The sequence below is a fragment of the Callorhinus ursinus genome, unplaced genomic scaffold (genome assembly GCF_003265705.2).
Source record: "Callorhinus ursinus isolate GAN/ISIS: 27379988/994484 unplaced genomic scaffold, GSC_fseal_2.0 scaffold109, whole genome shotgun sequence".
In the NCBI taxonomy this organism is placed as follows: domain Eukaryota; kingdom Metazoa; phylum Chordata; class Mammalia; order Carnivora; family Otariidae; genus Callorhinus; species Callorhinus ursinus.
This window is the reverse complement of record NW_027397171.1, coordinates 778,937-788,233: the sequence shown is the minus strand read 5'-3', so window position 1 is coordinate 788,233 and position 9,297 is coordinate 778,937. Positions and strand designations below refer to the sequence as shown.

Here is a 9,297-nt window from a genome sequence, read left to right as displayed (position 1 = left end):
GCCGGTGGAGTGCAGGCCTCCGGGACCGACATCTGGGAAGTCTCCTTCTGGTGCCGGGGGTGGGGGTCGTAACTCAGAGGAAGCGGAGCGAAGGCAGGAGCATCAACGGCTACTTTGTCCACCTGACTCGGGTTTAGGAAGCTGTTGTTGCCGGAGAGCATTTCCGAAGGGTTGGGGGAGAGTAATCCGGGGCTGAACTAAGTTGAAGCAAAGTAAAACCCACTGTTAAAACCATGTGCTGAGAAGTTTTTACCACCTGCCTCCTTAGCGCAGTAGGCAGCGCGTCAGTCTCATAATCTGAAGGTCCTGAGTTCGAACCTCAGAGGGGGCAGTTCCGTTTTGCCCTGACTCGGTCAGGGAATAACACCCCTCCTTGACGCTATGCTGCCAGGGAGGCTAAGTCTCAACTTTCTTCCTCCTGATGGGTACATATGTACATATGAAGATTCTTCTTTAGTTCTATACGTGCAATGACTTCGTCTCTTTCCAATTAACAAGCTCTTTTGTCCAAGTTCCTCTCATTTCGATTCCTTCTTGGGAGGCTATCCCCCTATTGATGCAACTTAATTTATTGAAAAAACCAATGGACAGATAAGTGAAAACCCGATATTGAATTTTCTCAGCACGTCTTGTGGCTTCCTCTTCTTATATGCATGCTATCTTCTTGCCGTGGCCTCCCTGTAAAATCTGGTTCTAACTAGTTTCCATCCCACTGCACTGGTCAGTGACCCATGAAAACATGTCCAAGGATTCCCACCAGAAGCTGGAAGAGGCAAGAAAGGATTCTTCCCTGGAAACTTCAGAGGGACCACAGCCCTGTCAATACCCCGATTTTGGATTTCTAGCTTGTGGCGATTTGTTAAGGCAGCCCTAGGAAATTAATACTCCGTTCCATCTCTCAGCCACCAAACTCCCACTACATTGCTGCACCTGTTTTATTTTCTTCAGAGCACTTATTACTATATGAGTTGCCTTGTCCTTTTATTTAACACCCTTATTGTCTATTACCCATCCACCCGCTTAGACTGTATATTATGTGAAAGTCACCACTGGTCTGTTTTGTCCACTCCTGTATTGCCAGTGCCTAACTCAGCATCTCACAATGAACACTTGTCAACTAAATCAATGAACTCATTAGCATATTAAATCTTTTTCTTCCATATTCCTTATCACTCTCTTACTCAAGGCAATGAAGGTCTCAAATCTGGGTTTTTGCAATAGTCCCCACAAGAGACACACCTACTGAAATTCACCCTGCAGGCCATACCTCTCTGATTCAGTCAGTGCTGGAAAAAGAGAGGGCAATACTTGGACTGCTCCTGCAAAATGTCTGGACCTGAGAATTTGTATTTCAGGAGAGCTCTGTCAACAGTTCATTCTGATGCAGACTCAAGAAGGCATATAACACGGCTCATCTCAGTGTCTTCTGGACCCTCGGCCTCTGGTTCTGAAGCCTGCATCTGCCACCGTTTAAGAGATGCAGTCAAAGATTCGGGAGAGGCCAAAGAACAGGATGGGCTAGTCAGGCAGTTGTTTAGAGAATGATTGATCCTGGTCGGAGCCATCACTAGTCAGAATCTGTCCTTCTCCTTTGTAGAAACAGAAATTATTTTTTAATCTAACCCAGAGTTTTTCAGGCTTGCAGGACTGACACACAGTAACCAAATGTCAGAGACATTCCAAGCCAGAATGTGAATATATTATAGCCATATTTGTGGTTGATTAGCATATTCTCACCTATGTAAAATAAACTCTACAGTGGAAATCAAATCTATACATCTGTGATAGGAGTACCAGAAGTAATAAAATTTCAATGACTACGCTATCAAGCAACAATGGTCTGGTGCATTCACCACCAAAAATGAAGCCAAGCTGATTTAAAGTTGTGTTGGTCCATGTGGTTGGCCCTGGGTGGATTCCGGAAACACGGAGTTCCGAGCATAGCATGCTATTTTCCTAAACAAGGTTACGATACCTTTATAAGGTATTGTACACTGCAAGGTTAGATGAGAGTTTTCAGTTCTATTTAATTTTTATCCTTGTCACCCTTATTGAACTCAAATGTCCAAAAAAGCCTCCACAGCCGGTCATTTACCAACCAGCTCTTGAGTAGAGTTCTTGTGCTTCACTCAGGGAGTTCTAGAAATGGCCAACCACATCCTTTACAAAGGGTGGGTAGTAACTTCACTCTGGCCTAATTTGTTTTAGTTAAATGAGATCAAAGGCAAAGATTGTGACTCTGGGACTATGCACATTTAGTTCTCTTCACAAAGATTTGGGCCGTCTTACCCTAAAGCTCCCACCTATTCACTACTATCTTTCTTCACTTACTTACCCATTTTGTGGGCTAGAAATACTTAACCCTAAAGGTTTTCTGTTGGTGTTGCAACCTAGGTAATTTGTCCCTGTCCCATTTCTGCATAAAACAGACAGCTTTCCAAAGGTGTAGTCAGATGCTGAAAACCAAGAAATATGCCCAAACAGGGACTTGAACCCTGGACCCTCAGATTAAAAGTCTGATGCTCTACCATCTGAGCTACCTGGGCACCATAACATGGCTGCTTTCCTCTGTTTCCTAGTGTGAAAAAAAGTGCATGTCCAGAATGCAAATATCCTTCTTTTTATTCTATCATTAATATTTTTAATGTCCCTCTTTTTAAATTCTGTTTGTGTTCCTTTTCCTTATTCCCAATTCCATCCCTTGCCCTTTTGAATATGGCTCCAGACAACTTCTGCCCCCAGGTCACTGGGGAAAAGTAACTTACATCCTTGTATTAAAACAATGATTGTCATGTGGTTCATTTCGTTTATTCCTGTCATCATTAAAGGCAGATTTGAGGTGGTCTTCACAACTATACTATAATAAGATAAAATGGAAAAAGTTAATAGATTTAAATCAGGATAAAGGGAGAACAGAGGTAGAAAATTAAGAAAAAAAATATGCACACTATAAATAGTGCCCCAACCCCCCTTCCCCATACGCGCACACACACACACACCTCCAATAGCGTGGATTGTAAAGGGAGGTGATCTCTTCAAGGGGGTGAGGAGACTTCTCCCAGGAAGTGTTGTTTAAACTGAGAATTGAAGGCTTGATATAATAAGTTGGAGAAAAATGTGGCTCCAGCATTCCCAGAAAAGCAGAGAGCACAGCACCTTCCAAGAGCTGAAGGCAGGCCCCAGGTGCTGGCAGGCAGAAGGCTAGGGAGAGAGTTGATGGCAGGGAGGGGGAAGGAAGGCAGGGGCCTAGCAGAGACCAACAGGTTCTGAGGTTATTGTGGCCAGGTGTGTGGAGTGGAGACCTCACCCTTGAGGCAGTGCAAAGTCGCTGGGGACTTTAAGCAGGGAGAAACAACATGATCAGAGATGGTCTTGGAGAGACTATGCTGGTCTCACATAGAGAATAGGCCAGAATGGGGCAAGACATGATAGGAACACAGAGTAGGCCACTGTGAAGTAGAAGGCCACCCAGATTTGGCCTAGGGACCGTGTGGCAGGAGGACAATGGTGCAGAGCCCGTCTTAGGCCCAGGATTCCAAAATGTGGTTCAATTGATCGCATTCAAGTCCCAGGGCAAAGCTTTCGGAAATGTAATTGGTGGATGTCCAGCCCACACACCACAGCACAGAGTATGCAGGGATGGATTTAAAGGTGAGAGGGAATAGATTCAGAGGGAAGGACACAGCTTTGATTAGTGCCCGGTGTATACTCAGTTCTCAGTAAATACCTTACTGAGTAAATTCCTCCTCCATAATAAGCTGAGATGTTAAGAGCAAGATATTAAATATCCATCATGTTCACTTTTGTTTGAGATGGTGTTTATCTTGACTCCAAATATCACTTCCTGTTTCTCTCTGGTGACTTAGAGTCCAGTAAACAGTACTAGGCGCAGGAAAAGAGGGACAATGCAATGAGACTGAGGGGGGATAATTTTTTTTTTCACATAGGATGTCATTGGTGATCTGGTGGTAAGCAATTCCAGAAGAATGGTAAGAGATGCCCAAGCAGTAATAATAAAAATGTGTTGCACACCATCCTACACCCTCCCCACCCCGAAACAGCCTTCTGTCGGCCGCTCCTCTCAGCGCCCCTGAGCCAGTAAGGTTCTGACCCTGGTGTTTTTGTATCAAAAACGATTGTCAAGCCTATCTGAAAGGCGTTTTGAAGATCTTCTAGCTCTATCTGCAACTGGTATAAGAAAGAACCAGAAGAGTTTGGAGTATTGAATGCTTAGCGGAAAATCACTATTTTGTAAGTAAACATTACATGGTTCTGTTGAACAACTGCGAATTGCCCGTCAGTCTTATCAAGCGATTTCCTAGATTAAAAAAAAAGATACATTGTACACTTTTTAGCATAAAAAAAGAAAGAACGAAGATTTGTCAACATTGAAAGCGAAAAGGAAGGTTTTGCCCCCTCTGAGGTTCGAACTCAGGACCTTCAGATTATGAGACTGACGCGCTGCCTACTGCGCTAAGGAGGCACCTGTCCCTCCCACCCGCACAAAACACCTACCATGATCTCCGTACGACCTAGTTGTCTCCAGCTCTGCGAACCGTGGTTCCGGAACCATTCGCACCAAGCTGCGCACGGTTTGGGGGCGAGCGCTGGGCGGGATAGGGCGGCGGGCCCGGCCCCTCGCGGCCTTTCCCGCGGAGACGCGGCCGCGCGCGCACCTGAGCCGGGCTGAGCCGGAGCCCCGCTGCCGCCCCACCGGCAGTCGCCGGGACCTTCGCGAGCGCGGGACGCAGGGGCGGGGGGCGCGCTCTTGCCTCCGCCCGCGGTCGGCGGGATTCCTCCTTGGCTTCTGCTCCCCCTTAGCAGCTCCCAGGCTCGCCCCGAACGGCCGGACTTGCTCGCTCCTGGAGTCGGGGGGCTCACTTCCCGCCGTTCCAGCCCATCTGCAGCTGCACCTTCGCTGCAGGGCTGGTGACCAGCCGGGCGGGGGGCCTCCGCCCGCGGCGCCCGGTTCAGGACCAGCCTGGAGCTGCGAGGAAGCCGAGTGGGGGGTCGAGCGGGCCGGGGTCCCCGCGCGAGCTGGGGGCTGGGAGCGGCGAGGGGACGCGAGCAGGCGCGGGAGACGCGCGACCCTCAGTCGGAGAAGCGCAGGCGACGGCGATCGTTTCGGCGGTAGCGTGGCCGAGCGGTCTAAGGCGCTGGATTAAGGCTCCAGTCTCTTCGGGGGCGTGGGTTCGAATCCCACCGCTGCCAGAACTTTTTTTTATACGGCTCTCTGGCTGCGTACATGTCCCTTTCTCGCTTACAGCGTGGGCAGTTACCCACAGGCTCCAAGTCCAGGCGGGGGCCCTTCCCAGGGGCCACGGAGAGCGCCCATTCACACCGCCCCCAACACATGATAGGTCTTCAATCAACGAAAAGCTAATGAGCACCTACTGTGTGAGATATTGACTTCCTCCATCCTTGTATTTTCACCACCCAGAAGTATCCAACATGTAACAGACCTTCATTTAATACACTCATTTATTTTAGAAAATACTTATTCAGCCTCTTCTATGTGCCAGGGCCTTTCCTAGGCCCTGCAGATACAGCAGCGCTTACTTATTATTCAATAAACGATGGACGAAGGAATAGCGGTCAGTCTCCCTGAATCCGCTGTTCTGGGCATGCCCGCTGCCTTTGGTTTCCGGTTCTGAACCTTCCTGGCGCTGATCCGAACCGCCGCTCCTGCGCGCGCGCTAGGGCTCCCCCGGTTCCTGCTCCAGGCACTTCTTCTCTCCGCCCTCCAGGCTTCTTCTCATGCTCCAGGTCTCAGCTTGGAAGCGCTTTCTCCTGGAAGTCTCCCTTGATCTCCCCCTCCAGAATTACAATTAGTCACTGAAAACATCGAGAGGAACACCAGGAAGTTTCCCTGCCCTGGTGCCTCGTAGAGAAGACAAGATTAGACGCATGGTGGCCCCAAGAGGACACAACTTCTACCGTCGAGAGTGAGCTTGAACTCTGAATAAGAGCTTAGATACAGTGTTACCAGAACAAAGAATGTAGGCGAATAGCACAACAGCACAAGGTACAGAAGGACACACTTCAGATTAGTCCCGGTGGTAACAGGGTCTGAGCAGAGAAAAGGGGGAGATTATAAATTTTACCTGAGACACTTCTGCACTTCTGCCTGAGTTGTTAGAATGAGTGGATATTTGCTTCATAAATCAAATAACTGGATTCATGAATTTATAAATGAATTTTTAAAAATCCCAATCTGATAAAGACAGCAAAGGAGAAATGCCGCGTGCTGGGGAGAGTGCAGCAGTCCTCAGCACAAGCACTGTCCCTTCGCAGGCTTTCTTCATTTGCTATCTGCCCTTCACTGGGTATTCCTGTCGCTGTGTGTTGGCATGTTCCATTATCGCTCTATCCATCACGTGGCATTTACCATAACTTTTAGAAACTTTTGTGTAATTGCCTGCTTTTCCTCATGCATCATAAGCTTTGTCAGATACAGAACCACATTTCTCTGGCTTCCCCATATTAGGAAAACTGAATAGATAATTTGGGTAAATTTCAATGAATAAATATACGAAAGAATAGCTGTCTAATTTGTGAAGTAAGCAGGGTATACAGAGCTGAGCCCCCAGGAAGACCCTGAGATCTTCAGTTTCATGTAGGGTCGTGTGTTCTGAAGCCCCCTTTCTCCAGGACACTCCAGCCGAGGTTGGTTGTAGACCGCTGATTATGCCACAATGGCTTGCTCTTTCTCGGTTCAGCTCTGCTACCAAGTCATTCTTGCTTAGATTACCAGACAACAGATTGTTTCTGGATTGTAGGACCCAGGCATCTCTCCACCCTCCCCAAGTCATTCCTTTTGGTGGTCTTCATTTGTTTGCATTCACCCTGCATATTTGTGAACCACCCATGGGCAATCCAAGGGAAAGGTGCAGCCTTTTGAATTCTGCCCTCAAAAAATAAACCAACCCATGGCCATCTGCCCCATTTTCCAGGTCTTTACCCACTATCCTTTCCCTGGGAATAAATGTGCTAAGGTTGAAAAAGCAGTCATTCATACCCCTTCCCTCTTGCCTATCCTCAGAGAGGAGTTGAAAGCCTGTGGTTAACTAATGGGCTTTTGATGTGCTGGTATCCTTTTAAACCCAGTGGACATTTTTTTTATTCTTTAAGGAATAAGGTTGTGGCTCATGGGAATATAAAGGATGCCACCTGTAATGGGGGAAAAAAGACTTGGTTCATTACTCAGATAGATCTAAGATCAATTAGACCATCTTTTAAGGGCAGGAGACTCATGAACATGGAATGCAGACTTGTGTGTGTGTAAACACAAGGACTTTAGTCACCTGGTCAAAAGTCTTTGAGTTTCACTGCTTCCCCACCACCACCACCACCACCATGTTTATTGAGCCTCTATTTTGTGACCGGCACCTTGCTTGGTTGGAGAGAGATCCAGAAAAAGAGTGAGTTAAAGAAAATGATTCAGGAATTCCTTAGCCATTCAGCCTCGGGAGACTACCAGAGGCACATTGAGAACAGATGGTCAATACTTAATATTTGGATTGAGTGAAGGTTCATTTATAACTGAGTATTTCTTCCAGTCATGCTCTCCACACAATCTCTTTGTTATGTGTGGTTCTTACAGTGACTAGGTAAATAATCATGTTATCTTAATGAAGTTAAGATTTTGAAAACCTAAATGAGTATGCCTAGCACTAGGATGTCTTCTCTTGGCCAACCACACCTGAGGATCCCTATTTATGGTTGCCTATGAACACTGGAATGTCCACCTGGGAACTGTGACCTGGAAAGATCAAAAACAAAGCAAAACAAAAGATGCAACAGTCATCCCGCTTAGCCTTGTCAGATTTAGCCTATGCGGAGAAAGAAAGGAAACCCTCCCAAAAGTCTAAGCCTGGGCTCTTCCGCCGAATATTCAGGCACTCACCCTTTTATCTATGCCCTCAGGCAACACGCTCGATGAAGCTTCTGTTAGTACCAGACTTGTGGTGTCAAAGAGGGAAGAGACGGGGCCCGGCACTGGAGGCATTTTGGAGTGGACGACAGATCAGATTCTGAGCCCTCGAGGACATCTGAGCAGGGAAGCAGCGAGACCCTGAGAGGTTGCTCTAGGGGCGTCTGCGGGTACTTTGAGTAAGTGAAGCTAGAGAAAGGAGACGTTATATTTTTCTTTTCTCCCTTTTGAACAGTGAAATGAAAATCCAATTTGCCTTTTGCGTGAGTCAGAAATGAAGGCAAAATCAAAACCACCAGAAGAACATCCTCCGGACCCTGCGCTGCCCTGACATCGAGGGGAAGAAACCCGGGAATTAGGCGCGGTGGAAACGGTCCGTGAGCGCCCCCTTCCCACCACCTGCCACCCATCTGCCACTCTGGTGTTTGGCTTTTCCATTGCCTTGAGGCTGGGAAGTGCAGGGATTTTCCATCCCCCCTACCCCCCCCAAAAAAATGCCCTCGTAGATTTAAAAAAAAAATCAAGTAGGAAAAAGAGGCAGAGCTTTCGTTTAAAGTGGCGCTTCATTTTCGATTGTATTCCATACAGCACTCATTAAAAAAAAAAGAAGAAGAAGAAGAGATCTCAGATGGACCGTGTAGACAATTATCACCAAGTAGGGTTCCATGGTGTAATGGTTAGCACTCTGGACTCTGAATCCAGCGATCCGAGTTCAAATCTCGGTGGAACCTTTCCCGTCTTTTTGCCTGACTTCCCCGCTTCACTTTGGGCAGGTGGATTTTTGATGGGCTGGGGCAGGACCCGGGCGCAGGACCCGCCGTGGGGAGCCCACGTCTCGGGTCCTGGGTCCACACGCGCTCGGGGAACGGCGTGTTGATGCACTAAGAGGGCGCAGGGGAGAGGAGGGCCGGTGGACTGCAAACAACACGGGGGAGGCAGGGGCCAGACCTCGCCGAGGCCCGCTGTTTAGGTCGCAAAAGGAAAAGCACAGAGAAAATAGAAGTGCGGTTGAGATGAGGCGGGGGAAAAGGGTGTGTCAGAAGTGGGATTCGAACCCACGCCTCCATGCGGAGACCAGAACCCTCTTTCCGAGGAAGCAAAGCTTGAGTCTGGCGCCTTAGACCACTCGGCCATCCTGACACCCGAGGGCGCGTCTCCCAAATGAGTAGAATCGTTCACTGTTAGGAACGAACGCCCACTCGGCCGTTAGAATTTTCTGTCGCTGACGGTGCATCCGAGAAGTGGGACTGAACTGAACCACTTTCTTGGCGGATCCGGAGCTTCGCGTGAACTCGCGAGGCTTTGCTCCGGGCGCAGGCTGCGATTCGGCACGCCGCTCCCTCCCTCTGCCTTCCCCGCCCCGC

The 9,297-nt window shown here is 48.3% G+C and overlaps 6 non-coding genes across 6 annotated transcripts; 3 read left to right on the top strand and 3 right to left on the bottom strand.

Annotated features, from left to right (window-relative positions):
- The first annotated feature begins 258 nt into the window (after positions 1 to 258).
- On the top strand, positions 259 to 331 carry TRNAM-CAU (transfer RNA methionine (anticodon CAU)). The gene has a single exon. It is a non-coding gene; the product is annotated as a tRNA-Met (tRNA).
- Positions 332 to 2,473: 2,142 nt separating this feature from the next.
- Positions 2,474 to 2,546, bottom strand: TRNAK-UUU (transfer RNA lysine (anticodon UUU)). Its single transcript has one exon. It is a non-coding gene; the product is annotated as a tRNA-Lys (tRNA).
- A 1,864-nt stretch (positions 2,547 to 4,410) lies between these two features.
- Positions 4,411 to 4,483, bottom strand: TRNAM-CAU (transfer RNA methionine (anticodon CAU)). Its single transcript has one exon. It is a non-coding gene; the product is annotated as a tRNA-Met (tRNA).
- A 646-nt stretch (positions 4,484 to 5,129) lies between these two features.
- On the top strand, positions 5,130 to 5,211 carry TRNAL-AAG (transfer RNA leucine (anticodon AAG)). The gene has a single exon. It is a non-coding gene; the product is annotated as a tRNA-Leu (tRNA).
- Positions 5,212 to 8,592: 3,381 nt separating this feature from the next.
- On the top strand, positions 8,593 to 8,664 carry TRNAQ-CUG (transfer RNA glutamine (anticodon CUG)). Its single transcript has one exon. It is a non-coding gene; the product is annotated as a tRNA-Gln (tRNA).
- Positions 8,665 to 8,967: 303 nt separating this feature from the next.
- Positions 8,968 to 9,073, bottom strand: TRNAL-CAA (transfer RNA leucine (anticodon CAA)). The gene is made up of 2 exons: positions 9,036 to 9,073; positions 8,968 to 9,013 (listed from the first exon to the last, which is right to left on the bottom strand). It is a non-coding gene; the product is annotated as a tRNA-Leu (tRNA).
- Between the last annotated feature and the right edge of the window lie 224 nt (positions 9,074 to 9,297).